Source organism: Schistocerca serialis, unplaced genomic scaffold (genome assembly GCF_023864345.2).
Source record: "Schistocerca serialis cubense isolate TAMUIC-IGC-003099 unplaced genomic scaffold, iqSchSeri2.2 HiC_scaffold_1362, whole genome shotgun sequence".
In the NCBI taxonomy this organism is placed as follows: domain Eukaryota; kingdom Metazoa; phylum Arthropoda; class Insecta; order Orthoptera; family Acrididae; genus Schistocerca; species Schistocerca serialis.
This window is the reverse complement of record NW_026047583.1, coordinates 3,440,770-3,459,031: the sequence shown is the minus strand read 5'-3', so window position 1 is coordinate 3,459,031 and position 18,262 is coordinate 3,440,770. Positions and strand designations below refer to the sequence as shown.

General features: G+C 43.5%; 1 non-coding gene across 1 annotated transcript; it reads right to left on the bottom strand.

The window, feature by feature from the left end:
- Nucleotides 1-17,664: 17,664 nt before the first annotated feature.
- On the bottom strand, nt 17,665-17,739 carry Trnas-aga (transfer RNA serine (anticodon AGA)). Its single transcript has one exon. It is a non-coding gene; the product is annotated as a tRNA-Ser (tRNA).
- Nucleotides 17,740-18,262: the final 523 nt, after the last annotated feature.

Below are 18,262 nucleotides of genomic sequence, written 5' to 3'. Positions count from 1 at the left end.
AGCGGGGCAGACAGCAGTCATTGCAGCTTACGGTATTGTGCGCTACAGCTCTTGCGAGCCCCATATTTCCTCCACAACAGTACACTTCACTGCATTTCACATGCGACAGCCTCGACCGTACCTAACAACATTCTAACGGATAATTATTCAAGTTCAGTAGGCACGGCTCTCAGCCACTCTGACAAGTCAATACGAATCTTAAACTTTGTATAGAAATTTCATTCCGAAATGAACCCGGAAATAACTTCAGTTCATAACTAAAGGTGCCATTGTGATTTCTCAGAATTTTTGCAAAATAAATAATAATTTTCGTTAGTTTCATGTTTTTCTTACACTAACTAGCACTACTCCAGTACCCAATATCCCACTAGTTACGTAAGAAATTTTGTGAATTTTTGTGTCATTTCCTTACAGCGGACGACTCCAGAAGATATTTACTGCTGAAAGTTTTTCAGGCATTTCTCCTTACAACGTTAGGAGCGACTCTCTGACTCTGTAGTAGTGTGGGGGTGGACATCGCATCTTGCAGGAGCCACTGGGTAAAGGGTACATTTCAGATTAATCCGTTGCACAGAATGACGGAATAGCAACCCCATACACTCACAACTGAAGCGCCGAAGAAACTGGTATAGGCACTCATACTCAAATTCAGAGATATGTAAACAGGCAGAATACGGCGCTGCGGTCGGCAATCCCTGTATACGACAAGTATTTCACACATTTGCTAGATTGGTTACTGCTGCTACAGTAGCGGGGTTATCAAGATTTAAATGAGTTTGAATGTGGTGTTACAGTCAGCGGTTTAGCGATGGGACACAGCGTCTCAGAGGCAGCGATGAAATGGGGGATTTCCCCGTACGACGATTTCACGAGTATATCGTGAATATCAGGAATCCTGTAAAACATCAAATCTCCGACATTGCTGCGACCAGAAAAAGATCCTGTAAGAACGGGACCAACGACGACTGAACAGAATGTCCTTCAGAAAATAAACCAGGTAACCCTTCAGTCAATTGAGTAGTACTGCCTTTTGGGTTGAAGACAGAAACAGAAAGTACATTGTCGTGAATCGGAAGACCAACCAAATGAAATGAATCAAATCCAAAAATATTTTCACAGGGACGTGAACGCAGAAATGTAAATGTCCTCGTTTTGGTGTGAGACTGGAATGTGGCAGGTAAACTACACGTACCAAGTAGCGGAATGTCCTGACCGCTACCCGCAGTAAGTCGCGTGCAAGATTTTCTGAACTGTGCCGAGCCCAGCTGTCCATAAGTGGCACGATTAAGCAGCGAAACGGAAGTGTCAAGTGTCTAACTGAAGTCGCACAAAGCGTCTGACATTGACTAAGTTCTGAAACAGTTTATCTCACTGTCGTTGCACAGCATTTTGGCGGGGTGAAGGCACATCCTGTATTTAATCACTACTAGTACCGGTAGGCGGATGGAGAAAACTAGATTCTCTGAATGTGAAGGTGCTTCACACTTATGGAAGGGAACGTGGGTAGAGTTCTTTTTCTGATGCAAGCATGCAGACTGCACATGAGCTGGCATTCCAGAACCAAAGCAGGTCACGTTCCAAGAGAGGAAATATTGTCTTGACATGGTTTGACAGCAGAAACATGCTTAACGCTTGTTTACTCTATCCATGACGCGCTGGCCCATTTGCGTGTGGTGGTTGGTGGCACCGTATTTGTTTGTCACTTTGTGTTACACTGCAAATGGGCGCTACCTCAAAGTTTTCCACGGCATTATAACTTGAGTCCTGATATTCAATATTTTGTAACACTTGTTTCAAAGTAGGATCTCTCACACTGTACATAGCTGCATCACGAAGCATTGTGTCACTATATTGCCGTCCACAGCTACATTGCAAACGCAGGGACGAAGGTCAGTGACCTATGGATGGCATGTCTGTTCTGACCTTCCCCACAATCGAAATTACTTGTAACGAGCTGCAGCAACCTGCACCTGATCCTCGTATTACTTAGTGAGGGCAGAAACTAATTCTTCAAAAACTAGCAACTGTAGGCTACTAGCGAGAATAACTTCTGAGGGAGTTGATAAACACCTGTACCACCCATTGACAAGAAATGAGAAAGTTTCACAGTACACAGCACTTGACGTGTAGCAGACTGGGCGTCGAAATGAACGTAGTGCTCGTTCCATAGCTCTTGTTGTTCACTGAAAGTTCGGTACGGTGGAATAGTACAGAGACTCTGTCGCGGATGTGGCTGGCTGTTGTGGCGGAGTTGATACAGCACCTGCTTGTGTATTAAGTTATAAAAAATACTTATTTACTTCGTAAACTTTGATTCGATAATACGAAAACCCTCCGTGTCTCCACATAGGGTGGGGTTTGAGAGAGAGCAATTTGTTATTTATCCGTAACAATTTTCCACACAAAAATGAGAACATGGATTTTCTTGAATTACAGCGCCAACTGCCAAGAATCGAAACAAATAATTAAAATGTAGTTAGTTTTTATGCAGAATCTGATTCTGCAATAAAAAATGGGGGTTCCCATTTGAAATTTTAAAGTTGCCTCCCGCCCCACCCACAGGGGTCGGGGGGGAGGGCCTAATTTCAGCACCGGCAGATGTCCTCCTCGAAAATAATCATCTTTGGATTCTGCTCATTTTTTCGTGTGAAGCGTATTTTTCGATTATTCTGGTTTGTCAACTTAAAATTTACACCTTGTATATACAAATAACTGATCTTCTTGATATTTTGATATGAGTCTTTGCATGGAATGGAAACTTGAGCGCTGCCAGCCCACCGTTGTTCTTGAAGACAGCTGAGCCTATGATATGGGGTGCGATTTCATATGACAACAGGAGCACTGTCCTGGTTACCCCACGCACACTGACTGCGAAATTCTACGTCAGTCTATTGATTCGACCTGTTATGCTGTCATTCATGAACTGCACTCCAGGGGGTGTCTTTCAACAAGATAACGCTCGCCTGCATACTGCTGTTGTAACCTAACATGCTCTGCAGAGTGTCGACATGTTGTCTTGGTCTCCTCGATCACCAGATCTCCACTTGAGCATACATGGAACATCATCAGACGAGATATATTCCCGAATTTTCATTACTCTGCGTAAATTATTTTTTGGTGTTTAGTTTTTTCCGTCAGTGTATTTTAAAATTTTGAAATAAATATTTGTGTTTGAAATGAAATATTTCATGAGAGCTTCAAGGAGGAGCATCTAGTTTAGGGACCATTGTTAGACATAAAGATCTCTTTAAAAAGTATGCTGTGAGAAATTAACTAAATTTGTATTTACTTTTGCGTGTGTGTGTGTTAAAAGATAGTTAGAAGTTCTAGACCCTACTAAAACATTAGTACCTATTTAAAAAGTATGATGTTGATATATGTCAACAACAATTTAAAAATTTTGTTTTTTCTTAGTTTTTTACGGTGCGCAAAAGTCCTCCTTGAAAAACGTTGGTAATGAGAGTATTAATATTACAGGTGTTTGAAAATGATGTCTTCATTACCAATACACTGAGTTGTTCGAGTTTTGAATTTCCGTACGTATGCACGCCTGTTGTAACCAAACATGTGCGGGCTATTGCTGAGAATATATTGTCCTACCAGTGTGCAAGAGTCTTCGGACAATCGGTGCACAGAGTGGATTCTGGAAAGCCCCTAAGAAACGTCCCAGGGGCCTAAATCGATGAGGCGACTGTCACGGATGACCAGATGAGCTGCCCGGAGAACTTCCCTGTAAAACACGCAAATCAGTTCGCACTGTATGCGCCGTCGTCCCACCTACGTGCAACTACGCAACCACCATATTAATTTGTCCAAGAAGAGGCAAAAAACATTCCTCAATCATGCTGAATACCCTCTGAGAATTCACATTTAGTGTATTCTCAACACTGCGCACCAAAGTGCTACACGTAATGAATGCCTAAGAGCTGTGTGGTCCTCTCGTGGAGTTGTCCGGGTTTGTTAGCCCACTAGCACGGCGTGTCTTGATTATTAGCGCACTCAGATAGGTCAAAGTGTGCCTCATCACTAAATAACAGCAGCGCACTGTGTGGCAACTGTTCAAACAACTCTCCACATGCAATTTTTCGCAGCAATAAAATCGCATTTTCACCACACCCAGTTTATATGGGTTAAAATTGAAGGCGTGGTGAAAAAATCGTCTCACAGAATGATAGTAAAGTATAAGGACAGCGGTGTGTGTGCCTTCCGAGCAACGACGACACCATTTGCTTCTACGTTTTGCTGTAAAATGGAAATTTTCAGGAACAGAATAGTAATTAAGTTTACAATAACATGTATTCTTTTTGAAAATCAGTGTACTAATGAAGTTAATGACCCGCGTTGGACGTAATTACCAAGGCATTGTACAGTGCCGAGATTAGGTAATACCTGGGCCTCCACTGATTCAAAATAGAATATAATCAGTTTGATCATAAACATCAATATTCAGTAGGTACAGCGTCATCGAATATCCCGCATTCACACCTATGACGCACTACTCACTTCAGCTCAAAAGCTTGTAACGTTAAACACCGCAGTATCAGATTCATTGTATTTATATGAAGGCTGCACACTTCCTGTTTATTCTGGGCACGTTGCTCGCTCTCTCTTTCTTGCCTTGGTTATTTCTCACACTTTCTGATGGAATAATTAATGTATTTTGATGACATTCCGTACGATGTTATACATTTCAGTTGTCCGGAGAGGCCGGCCGGAGTGGCCGAGCGGTTCTAAGCGCTAGAGTCTTGAACCGCGCGACCGCTACGGTCGCAGGTTAGAATCCTGCCTCGGGCGTGGATGTGTGTGATGTCCTTAGGTTAGTTAGGTTTAAGTAGTTCTCGGTTATAGGGGACTGATGACCACAGAAGGTAAGTCCTATAGTGCTGAGAGCCATTTGAACCATTTGTCAGGAAAGCTGGACACAGCCAAAAGTAATATGTGGGGATACAAGAATATGAAGTTTGGATTAATAGACAAATAGTTATTATTATTTAACATTATGGCTTAATTTTAAGGAGATATCACAGTCGGTAAAGAAACATACAAGAATACTGAGTCCTTTTAATAAGTCACCACGCGAGTGATGGGGTATTAACTGCACCACGCATACCGTTAGCGCCGTAGGCGAACCATTTCTTCTGTGGTTCATTTGCTTGGAACTGTCCTGATCACATTTCTTTGGCAGGATTATTCTTCTCTAAAGTCAATTCATTAAGTCAGGACCACTAAGTTCACTTCAGGTCTATCTTTTCATTCACCAACCAAACCACTGAGCCGATAAAACAAACGTTCTTCACATCATGTTTCCACACACCCATGTCTCCAGTACGCGCCAGAACTTCGCAAGTATCTTTCTTGATATATGTGGTACCATTACTCACAACCTAAACTGTGTTGCGTGAGATTCTGTTTCAGCACCTTATATAAATTCAAACATATTTCAAATGATCCTCTCTTTTTTTACGAAGAACGGTTTAAGGTGCAAAAGCACATATTAATGTAGGCTCAGTAACGATTACAATGCATTCCAACGAAATAATATAAGAGAAATACTTGTATATAAATGTCTTTGGGTCCTGTTTTAATCGAGTTACGATATAAAATACCAGTAGTTCCATCTAGTAGATTTAAACGATAGCTACAGTGTTACTCAAAACTCTCGTAGCCACATAAACTACAGGTAATGGCAGAAAACGGGCAGTTTTAATAAGTCTCTAAAAGTCGAACGGTATTATTGGTCACACTGAATGTCTGTCATGTCTTTCGGATAGGTCCGCTTTTTGCCGAGATGGAGTGCTGGAGTGGGCCTGAAATTGCTATGGCTGTGGAGGCCTTTCACCTTTCACAGGAACGTTGAGCGCTTGCTGCTGCTACACAGGAATACCGTTGTCAGTTCGACCTTAGACGGAATGATCCTGTACCACGTAATAGGTGAGAAATTATGAAGCAACGGGAAGTGCCCTTAAGCTGAAATCGCCTGGAAGAACTAGAAGTTGTCAGTCAGAGGAACGGATAGAGGAAGTGCAAAATGTTGTCACCGAGCGAGGCGGCGCAGTGGTTAGCACACTGTACTAGCATTCGCCCATCCTGATTTAGATTTTCTGTGATTTCCCTAAATCGCTTCAGACAAGTGCCAGGATGGTTCCTTTGAACGGTCACGGCCGACTTCCTTCCCCATCCTTCCCTAACCCGATAGGACCGATGACCTTGCTGTTTGGACCACTCCCCGACCAACCAAGTAATAGTCCAATGCATTCTGTGAGACACATTGTGGTCCTAGTGGGATTGTTCAACCGTAGTGTGCACAGAATTTTACGGTACAATTTAACGTTACAAATATACAAGATAGAGGTTGTGCATCAGTTAGGAGAAAATGGTTACGAAAAGCAAATACATATGTCTGTTGAACTGTTTACTAAAAGTAGGGACAACGAAGTTCTTAAATTTGCTATGGCTGAATTACAACGCACATTCTTATCGCAGCGGTTGTGTCACCAAACAAAACTGTCGTTACTGGTGCGACGATAGTCCTCAGTAACTTCATCAACGCCCCTCACACAGCCAGAAAGTCACAGCAATGGGCGCCGCCTCCTCAGTGGACATAATCGACGCTTTCTTTTTTGAGGGTGAACATTTACGTGCAGTGCGCAGAGGTTTTGTTAACCACATCGTTCCAAGGAAGGGGGATATTTCGTTGCCTTAAAGGCCACAAAGGGTGCGTGCTACAAGACTACACACGGTTGCGGTACTGAAAGACACCATTCAGGCGGAAATCAGAAACATTCCTATAAATATGCTCGTTCGTGCCCTAAACGATTTGCATCACAGATTCTCCGTCATTGTGACAATGTTGGCCATCTAGGAGATATCATTTCCATAACACGAACTGTGCGTGAAATGGCAATACTCAAGGGTTTCGTTGCTGTGTATGAAAATGTTTTACAATATATTTCTCGGCCTGTTTCGTCACATCGAAATCGGTCCGTACTTCTGCTACAGTTTTCTCCCGAATAGGCTCACAACCATTACAACGCGTATTTAGGCGTGTAGTACCCCGTTACTCCCACTCCTCTTCTTTGCACACTTCCAGTTCCTCTGCGAGCTTTGATCCAGGATACAACTGATTGCCGGCCAGCAACAGGACGTGGGTTCCCACTATAACTTCCTTTCTATGTCAGGGCTGCCCCTTCCCTCCTGCTTCTCCATTTCTCCCCACCACTTCAGCTCCTGGTGTGAGGGCTCTACACACGCACCAAATCTATCCTTCATATCCGTGTTCCCACTATTCATCCTACCACCTTCATTTTCAATATCATCCAACGGCTTATATACTAACTCGCGCACTCTAACCCACTACATAACAACCAAAGTTTAATCTTCCCACAACTTTTTTAACCAGCGCCGGTCCTTCATCTTTTTAAACGGTAGATGTTGCTCCTTTTTAATCAACATCACCATTTTTTCAACTTACTTTAAATATCTATTTTGTCTTTTTATTCTTGTCTGTTGACTGTTTATTGCTATTTTTATTTAAAAGGAAGGAAACAACATTGTATTTTGTAAGTATCATCGAATAATCAGCATTATATAATCTTTAAAAACATTTTTAAATTCTCCACCTATAAACCTTGCTGTAATGTCCGTACTTACATTTTGTAAAGGCATTTGGCTCAAGAGCGATATATTGTAGTGGAGGGAGACCACCTCCAGCACATGTGAGGCGCGAACGACGAAATAACAATAAACAAAAAATCAGAAGTTGGGTCGAAAATTCTGAAGTGCATACATGATGTACGCTGCTCTGCCATGATCCGTCAACCGTTAGAAAAGCGAGCCTCTACGACAACGGCACGTTGCTCCTTCAGCGAATGCATTGTTCCTACTGGTAAACAAACTTTCCGAACAACTGCTTCCAATGAGACCATTCCCATCCTCTGCCTACCATTGCTCGCCTCACCCCACCTCACCCCCCCCCCCCTGAATAAAAGCAGTAACCTTCGTTGCCACATTTACTAACTAGTTTCTTGCGTTAATTATACACTCCAATACAAAAAAAAAACGACGACTGTGAAGGAATTATGTAAATGGAACGTAAATACAGTAGTAGACGTGCTGTACATGTACAGACAAATAAACGTTCACCATTTCAGAAAAATTGAGCATATCAGTAACCCGTTGGTCCACCTGTGGTCCTTATGCAAGCACTTATTCTACTTGGTATTAACTGACAGAGTAGTTGGATGTCATCCTGGTGGATATTGTGCTAGATTCTGTACAAATGGCTCGCCGGGTAACCAGAATCACCATATGGTTGGAGTGTCCTGCCCACAACGCTCCAGACGTTCTCAATTGGGGAGAGATTCTGAGGCCTTGTTGGCCGAGACTGAATTTGACAAGCACAAAAGCAAGCTGTAGAAACTCTCGGCTTGTTCAGCGGGCATTATCTTGCTGAAATGTGAGGCCACGATGGCTTGCCATGAAGGGCAACAAAACGGGGTGTAGAGTATCGTCAACCAACGGCTATGCTGTAAGGGTGCCATGAATTAGAAGCAAAGCAGTCCTCTTAGAAAAGAAATGACACTCGAGACAATCACTCCTGCTTGTCGGACCAAATGGCGAGGGACACTCAGGTTGGTATTCCACTGCTGTCATGGGCGTCTCCAGACCCCTCTTCTGCCTGAAATGGCACTGATTGGTGAAGATTTGTCTTCAGTGAAGAGTCTCGGTGACCAGCGGAGACCTGTCTGGAGACGATCCAGGTAGTTGTGGGATACCAAACTGTCTGTCTAAGTGGACGAGTTAAATGCTCACACCTGCCACATAGAATCGTAAAGACAAAGGGAAAATCCACTACATTGTCTGTTAAGACATGTTTCGAAAGGAAATAGAAATGTCATCATTGATGCTGGCTGGCAGGACGGTTTTGTACTGAATGTGTACATGAGGTTTAAATCCGGCCAGACAACAGGGGCTTATCACAGCGACATACATTCCTCAACTTATGAAAAATGTTTCAGGGAGAAATTGATACCTAATCTACTTCCTCATACTGTCCTTGTTAGATATAACGCCCCTTATCGCAGTAATTATCTGCCTCGTGCTACAACATCAAAGTAAACGAGGAGTGAAATGACAGAAAAGGAAATTTCTTTAAAGAAGAATGTATTGGGGCCCTAGTTGCATTTATTGATAAAATGAACAAACCATGGTACATCACTTATAAAACAGACAACATTTTAACCGAACATGGTCATACTGACGTACGAATTCCTCCATACCACCCCTAATTGTATCCTACAGTGCAGATATGGGCAAGAGTCATGGACGGTGTTTCTGAACGTAATATGCCATTCAGAATGAACACGTTATTAACACTTATAGATGAACAAATTGCTCCCGTAACAGAAGAAGACTGGAAGAGACGCTGTGAGCACGCAAGTAAAATTGGAGAGCAGTATATTTCAGGTGGAGGCTTGCTGGACCGAGCGCTGGAGACAATCGGAAATGTGGAAAGTGGAACAGATTCTAACAGTGATAATCATAGTCATGCAAGCAGTACTGATTCGGCAATTGAAGATGAAAGTGAATCAGCTGACACTGCCAGTGGAAGTGAAACAGACGTGGCTACTGAAAATGAAGAAACGTGGGGTGGAGCGTTTCCTAAATGTGTTTTGTGTGTGGAAACAGTGACAGTGAAATATCTATAGTATTATGTCAGTCGACAAACTTATTATTTCTAATGTGGAATTTCGTCTGCAATTAGTCTAAAAATCCTTGAACGTGTTCTCAACAGTGCAGCTACCACATATGACCAAATCGTACGTTTCACACGCCAATGCTTGTGAAACAAATCCTCTTAACGCCTCCTGCCCCAGTGGTCGTCCACCCCACAGCGGTACGTCTTGCCCCCTCTTGCACTGGAACTCCGGCGCAAAGGAATGTCCTCCGTTTGTAGGAAGTGCGCAGGGATGCTCATGTGTGGACGATACGTTGTGTATTGCCACGTTTATATTTTTTGTGGCCAATAACTTACATGCTCGTCTGGTTGTAACACAAGACTTATGTACCTGGATGATTTAATAATGAAAAGGCTGTCCGAAACTAATCAATAAATAAGTCTTCCCGTGCAGTTTAAAGTGGCCCCCTAAATGTTATTGCAATCAATAACTCTTGAAATGGTGCCTCGTTCATACTCACCTTCCTACAACTATTCTTTCTGACTTCGTCCCACCACACTGCAGTGTTCCAAGCCAGCTGCTGTCATTGTTACGCAGCTCTCGTCCGTTGCTGGGCAACGTTCTTCTGAACTGGTCAACCGAGCTCTTCTCGCCGCGTTTAGAAGAAGCTTTGCTGCTATACACCGGCGTATTTTAGCAATATGGTGGACACCGGGTGCCTGCTGATGAAGGTAAAGGACATACTTCTTCTATGTTATAAGAATAAGGTATGTAAACTGTGTATAGTACTTTTTACGCTAAAACGTAAAGATTACGGAAGGCTAATGCGTACTTCCTTAGACATGAAAATAAAAGCTCGATTCGGTGTATAAACCTTTAGAGAAAGCAAAAAATGACAAAATAATTGTTTGGTTGCACTAAAGAATGAAGATTTCCTGTTTTGACAGTTGGAAACAGTTCAGCATCAATTACTTTTTCGTCACCATTGTGTTTCGTTATCAAACGAACTTGACTAAAATTCTGTTGCATTAGCTCCGCATGCCTGTATTGTGACTTTTTTGTCGTTTGGTGGTTAACGTAACAGTCAGGCATAGAATGAAAAACTCATCGATCCCTCGAATAAAGACTCAAGTGAAACAGATCGGTGCCGTGCGGAGTGACCGCGAGGTTTGAGGCGTCCTGCCACGGGCTGCGTGGCCATTCCTGCCGGAGGTGCGAACCCTCCCTCGGGCATGCGCGTGTGTGATGTTCTTAGCATAAGTTAGTTTAAGTAGTGTGTAAGATGATCTCACACACATCTGAACATTTCAGACAGATCGGTCAAACACATCACATAAGATTGGTCTAGTCTAACTGTATAGCTGTGAGTACTTTTGTGTCTGTTTCTTGTCTGTGCCGTTTCAAACTGATGTCTTATGGCCCTCTTCGTCGTTCATAAACAATTGCATTAGGTCTACAGCTTTGCTTTCGCCGTTAGCAGTAGATGGCAGTGGCGACAATCATTAGTGCGGGTGATAAGTCGTAACTGTCATAAAGCAATCTTAAGCATTTGTAAACATAACTCTGCCAAAATATTTGTCAATTTGTGATTGCGTTATAAAATAATTCTCCATTGAATATGTCAAATTGCGAGCTCACTTCTCGTCGTTTACTGAATGTTGCAATTTTCTGCATTAACATAAATGAATCTGCGGTTGAGATTCATTAAATATTGGGCAAGATCTCTGTTGAAGTATCTGTTAGTGACAGAACTTGCACAGAATGATTTCAGTGCCTTAAGAAAGTTTCACATCGAAGCCTGACATGGCGGTGGAAGAGAGAATATTTTCGAGGTGAGTGAAACGGACGCAAACAATCACAGGAGACAATTATCGAAAGCACTTGACGCCTTTGAGCCGAACACTGGAAGACGAATGGCTACAATACAGCGACAGAAACGAAACCGTGATTTTTCAGCATGACCGTTCTCGACCTACTGTCGCAACACACGTCGAAATATACCTGGGAATGTTGAAATGCGAAGTCCTGCCCCATTCACCTTACTCACCGGACATTGCTCCCTCTAACACGTTTCTGGATCGGTGGCACAAGGCCTGGCTGACCAGCACTTCCGGCCTTACGAACAAGTGCAAAATTAGATCGATTCATGGATCTTCTCAAAAGATGCCCAGTTCTTCCGGCGCGGGACTCGTATGTACCCGGAAGATGGGAGAAAGTAGTGATCCGCGGTGGCCAATACTTTCAATCGTAAATTTTTTGTAAGTTTTTCACAATAAAGTCTCTATCTTCGAGAAAAAACAGCGCTGGCAAAGTTGTGGATCTAAGAAGTAACATTCAGATATCTACTCCTACATCTAACATCCTTTTTCTTTCTTACAGTCTTGATGTGCAAAATTATTATTATTATTGCCGTATGTTCAGTTAGTGGCCTATAAGAGGCGGATTTTATATTTTAATGTCATTAAGTGTTCAGTAGTAAAGGCGCAAACGATTTGGAAATGTAACGAGGTTTGAAATATTAAATATCTTGTTGAGATAAATTTTTGGTTCCAGCCATATAATTTCTTGAACAACACATAGTTGACAGAGCTTGAAAGCTGTAAATATGTTCTAACAGCAGTATACAGCCAGGGGAGCGCTGAACTGTGTACATCGGCACCTCGTGCCAAACAGTTCGTTTGTAATGTTGCATACAGGTCAGAGCCAGCCCACACTAGTAAACGGCTTGGCTGTGAGCTGCTGTTCGTGTCAAACCGATTGCCATTGCAACAGCTCTCAATCCCGACCAGTTACGGACAGTTCATGAAATTATAAGGCTGTATCGCAAAATATATATGTTTAACGCGTTCAACATTATACTGAAAATTGCTACAAGGAGGAAACGTCGTGGTGTACAAAGCAAAAATGAAATGGATATAAACCAACAACCAGTGGACGAAATAAATAGCTTTTAAGAAGATTATCATTGGCATGGAGCCTGTTGAAACTAAAAGCTATTAAATAAGCTTCTACCATAATTGCGTTTTGGACTTTATTTTGATGTAACATTATGTCTGTTACCTTACAGCTTTTCAGCGAGAGTAGAATACTATCTATCTCGTATCGATTAATATATAATTGCTTGGTATATCTTTAGTTCTATATTATTTTTCGAAACTATGATGCGACATTGCAGTCCGTTTTTTTTTATGTTTCAGTCGTGCTGAGCTGCAGTCCTACATGTTACCATTCTCTCATTTTTTGACGTATCTAAGTATTTTGTTTCTTACTGCAACTGTAAAAGTCAACTGAAGGTCTTGCTTTTCTCGCTGGTGTGGTATTGATTCCATCCCACTGATGTCCTAAGGAATGTCTTGTTGCGCCACCATCTGTTGCTAAGTATATACCTCTGGTGGAATGCAGTTGATATTTAATTGAGGACACATATGCTCGTGATTTTGATTCCTATTCAGATGAATAGAGCTATCTATCGACAAAAATATCACTGTGGAATCTGCTACGCTACCATGTGTAATGCAGCGAAATGTCTGAAACGTTTTGCACATATTGCGACAGTTTTCTCCACAAATTTGAAGTAATAAATTCTAATAAAAGGAAAAAATAAATTAAGTGCTAATCTGCAGTTTGGCGTCTACAATTGACATATGTAGGAGAGAGGTGCCTTTGTTTTACGAGGTCCCAATGCATACCACTACTACAGAATACTACCTCTAGCACTGTCCGACATCTTGTGATGTCGGAGTGAAATACGTGCTTCTTGGTGCCATATTATCGGCTACGTGTTGAGGAACATGTCTTCTGACGGCAGTGTTCATTTTGTTGTGGTTTTCATCGACTGTAACCGTTCTCTTGTGCACGTGCCGAAGAGAATTAACGTTAAAGATAATGGGAACATAATGTTTTATTTTTGGTTAACGTACATGAAACAGCTTTAATTTAGAGACATTGATGACTCCGTATTCGTTGCGGTTCGTTTGTAGGAAACTGACAATAGCGACGTTGCTTATAATCTACCGCTAGAAGCTTCCTATATTCCGCTGGTACAATTTATGAAACTTTTGCGTATAATGAGCTTTAAAAATGTGTTCCGCTTTATTAGTGCAACATAATGTTTAGAAACCACGTGGTGAGTCGTATCATCCGTTCTTTATGCTAAGTTATTAATCGAATAATCATTGTGTATTATAGTACGAAAACAGATAGGCGTTATGGCAAGTGAGGCGTAGAAGAATTGCATGTAGTTGTAACAGTATATTTAACTGGCAATCACGGATTGAATGTATGTGAACGAATATAAAATGTTCCTAAGCTAACTATGGAGAGGCATGCTGAAAATGAAAAGAAAATTGCTAACGGGGATACTAAAATGTTTTCCAGCGAAACTGAAAACGAATCGCAGTCATATGTTCTTACATTTCAAAAGATAATGTTGGATTCACGCTTTTCGGACGTAAGAAAACTTGCTTTAGACTTTGCACAACGAGTCGGTTTGCCCCAGAATTTCAGTGCAGAAGAAGCAATGGCAGACAAAAAGTGGGCTGAAGATTTCCGTCCAAGCAAAGGAGAATACGAATGGAGCTACAGCTCGACCTGTGAAAAGGAAGTATTTTCGAGACTCTGTGCGGAAACCCCCACAGAAAATCATTCCTAAAATACAGGAATGGTGCAGTGAGTCTTTTAGAAACAGCGAAAGGAAGAAGTGACCAGACGCATGAAGTAAAGAAATGTGGACTTCTGCACTCCTGCGAAGTGGACAGGGATGGGAAAAGGAGGGAGGAAGTTGTGTCGTGATGGCAGCAAATGGTGTTGTGAGAACTAAAACATGGGACATTTCCTTAAACTTAGACTGACAGATATCTTTCAGGTCAGGGATATAGATTATAAGGATGTTAAAGTTCATGCGCACACTTACACATATTAAGAAACCAGATACTTAAGTTGTATCATTTGCAGATGTTTAGAAAATTAGATGTAGTGTGTTTTAGTTTTCCAAGATTTTTAGTTCCTTAAATCTGATACCGAGAACAGCGTCCCACAGTTGAGCATGGCATTGTTTAAATATCTTGATAACTGGCTGTTTAGACTATAGTAAACCAAATCTCAAAAATGATTAAATTTTGGCAACTCTTCCCTAGTCGTGTAGGTTATTGTATGCAATAGTAAGGAAAAGATTGTCTTAATAGTTACGAAATAATTTCTCTCTCTACCTTTATTCAATTTCATTGTTTTAGCTATGAACGATACTATTTGTTACAATTACCACGATTGTAATTTCGACCTTCGGTCTTTTTAAAGTGGTTAAATGTGCTGAAAATACAACAACTGTCAATAAAGTAGATAAAATGGATTTAAGCCTACGTTCATTTCATTAACGTTGATTATTGCTGTGTTGTCAGTACTTTTAACGACTATAAAATGACCGAAGTTGGAAATTACAACCGTGGAAATCATAGTAAATAGTACAGTAGATGGTGAATGTGATGCCATTAAACAAATTCTATGGCACTGCCATCCCACAAGAAATACAACTGTGAAATTTTAAGTTTATTTCGGTGGTATGGAAGTCAGGAAGAAACGCGAGACCGCAGAGCAGCTTAAGACTTCTCAAAGATTACGTCTGGAAAATTTATTCGTTTTGTGTGAAACATATTAGCAGGTAACATGAAGCGGCCCAAAGAAATGTACATCTACATCTGCATCTACATAGTATTCCGCAACCCACCGTACGGTCAGTAGCGGAGGGTTCTCTGTACCACTACTAATCATTTCCCTTCCTGTTCCACTCGCAAATAGAGCTAGCCAAAATCAATTATCTACACAATGACAAGCCAAAACGTTATGAACACCTGCTTAATAGCTTTCTGTCTGTCTCGGAACGAAATACATAACCGATTCTGCGTATCAGGGAGCCGATAGTTTTTTGGCAGGTTTGTGCAAGTACGTCGCATTATGTGTCTACGCACAGGTCATGTTATTCTCGTAAATAACAGGTCGCTGATGTATGTACGCGGTGATGACGCCCGATAGCGACTCATACGGGTTGCATAGGATTTATATCAGGTGAATCTATTCGCAGAGACATCAACGTGAGTTCACTACAATGCTGCCCAAACCACCGCAGCGCGGTTCTGGCTCCGAGTCACGGGCAGTCATACTGTTTAAAGGTGGCATCGTCATCGGGGAAGACATCAAGCATGAAGGGCAGCAGGTGGTTTGCAGCTGGCTGCGTGCCTTCGGTTACTACCACAGGTCCTACGCAGGACCAGGAGAATGTCTCCCATAGCTTAATACTGCTCCCCTCGGCCTGCGTCCGTGGCGCACTGCACATTTCGAGCCACCCTTCACCACGTTGACGGCGTTTGTGGAGGTGACCACCGACCTAGTGTAGCAAAAATGTGATTCACCCGAAGAGACTACATGTTTCTGTTGATCGGCCATCGAATCCCGATGGCCCCGTGCTCACTGGAAGCGTAATCGACGACCCCTTTGGGTCAACATGTGAACACGTAGGGGTGGACTGCAGCGGAGATCCATGTTCATCAGTGTGCGATGCACGGTGTGCTCCGAAACACCTGTGCGTGCACCAGCACTGTGCTATTTCGGCGGAGATGCCACGGATCACCATCTATCCTACTTTACAGAACAGACAACCCACCGAACCACACGTTCTTTGAAGAGTCGCGGACGTCCAACCATTTAGCACCTAGTTGCAGTTTCGCTGTCGTACCTCTTTTCCGTAGCCGCAAGTATACAGTCAATCAGCTTCGCCGTTTTCGAGATACACGTTCACAGGCTCTTCGTAATAACAAATGGCCGTTTGTCAAAGTCGCTTACTCAGCGGATTTCCCACTTTCAGCCCATATCTTGGCTAGGGTGGTCTCGCGTCCGTGTCTGCTCCGTTTACACACTTTTGTTATCGCGTCACGTGCCCGCACCGACACCAGCCGGCGTCGTACGTAGCGGTGGGCAGAGGTCGAAACGTCCTGGCTGCTCACTGTACGTATCCGCGCGAGCCCTGCTCTCTCTGACCTTATCCTCACAGTCCTTACGCGAAATGTAAGTGGGTGGCAGTCAGCTTCAAATGCCGGTCCTCTAAGCTTACTCAGAGTGTGCCTTGAGAGAAAAGTCGCCTTGTCCCAGGTATTCCCATTTGATTAATGAAAACGTCTGGGCTGAATTGCCGTGGTCCATATATAAAACTTCTTCTCCTTCCTCACGTTTCGATGCCTACTGCGGTCAACATCTACCGTGGTCAGTCGGCGACTGGCTGCTAGGCTCGCTCGCTCGCTGTAAAACACTGGCGACATATTTCAGATGTAGAGGCAGTGTAAGCAGCGGAGCTGGTGTTCCTGCGCTGACCTGTGGTGTTGGCAGTGGGACCTGCCTTGACGAGCTGTCCTCAGTGAGCGTCGCTGGCTATAGAGACGCTCTTTGTATCTTCATCGGGACTGCGGGAGAGGACTACTCCCGCAGTAGGTCGGGCCAGCGTCTTGTAGGCCTGTAGTGGACCTGTTGGCCCAGCCCACGAATTAGACCGCTGTCAGAGTGTTCTGCGTTGTTGTAGAACACCCTGGTGATTTTCCGGAAGTGATCCCGCAGGAAAGGTGTGCCTGCTTCCTCGTGGAGCAGCCTCGTGGGGTAGCGAGGCGGCTTGTGGAGCGCAAGTCGCAGCGCCCTATTCTGGATGCGTTGGAGCGTCGCAATGTGTGTCGCTGCTGTGTTACCCCACTCCACGGCCGCATATTCCAGAACCGGTCGTACCGAGGCCAGGTGCATGGAGAGGCCGTGGAGTGGAAGTAGTGCAGACGAGGGGTTGAGCAGCGGGTACAGCGCACGTAGTCTCCCCACTGCTTTCCCTCTGACGTCGCGGACGATGGGCAGGCACGTCAGGAACCTGTCCAGTGTGACACCGAGGTTTCCAGAATGAAATTTTCACTCTGCATCATAGTGTGCGCTGATATGAAACTTCCTGGCAGATTAAAATTGTGTGCCGGACCGAGACTCGAACTCGGGACCTTTGCCTTTCTCGGGCAAGTGCTCTACCAACTGAGCTACCCAAGCATTACTCACCCCCCGTCCTCACAGCTTTACTTCTGCCAGTATCTCGTCTCCTACCTTCCATACTTTACAGAAGCTCTCCTGCGAACCCTGCAGAACTAGCACTCCTGAAAGAAGGAAGTTTCATATCAGCGCACACTCCGCTGCAGAATGAAAATCTCATTATGGAAACATCCCCAGACTGTGGCTAAGCCATGTCTGCGCAGTACCCTTTCTTTCAGGAGTGCTAGTTCTGCAGGATTCACATGAGAGCTTGTGTGAAGTTGGTCGGCGGTGTTCAGAGAGTATATCAGGGGTCCGAGAACCGACCACTACGGCACTCCCGCTCGAATCTGCCGGATGTGACACCATCTGCTCGGACGTGGAATGTGCGCCCCGATAGATACGAGCGCTGTAGGACCGCGTGCGACGTCGGCACCCAGTGTACATAAAGTTTGTACACGAGGCAGTCGTGCCACACACAGTCTTAGGCCTCGGAGACGTCGAGAAGCACCGCCCCTGGGTACTCCCGCGTCTCCAGCGCTCGC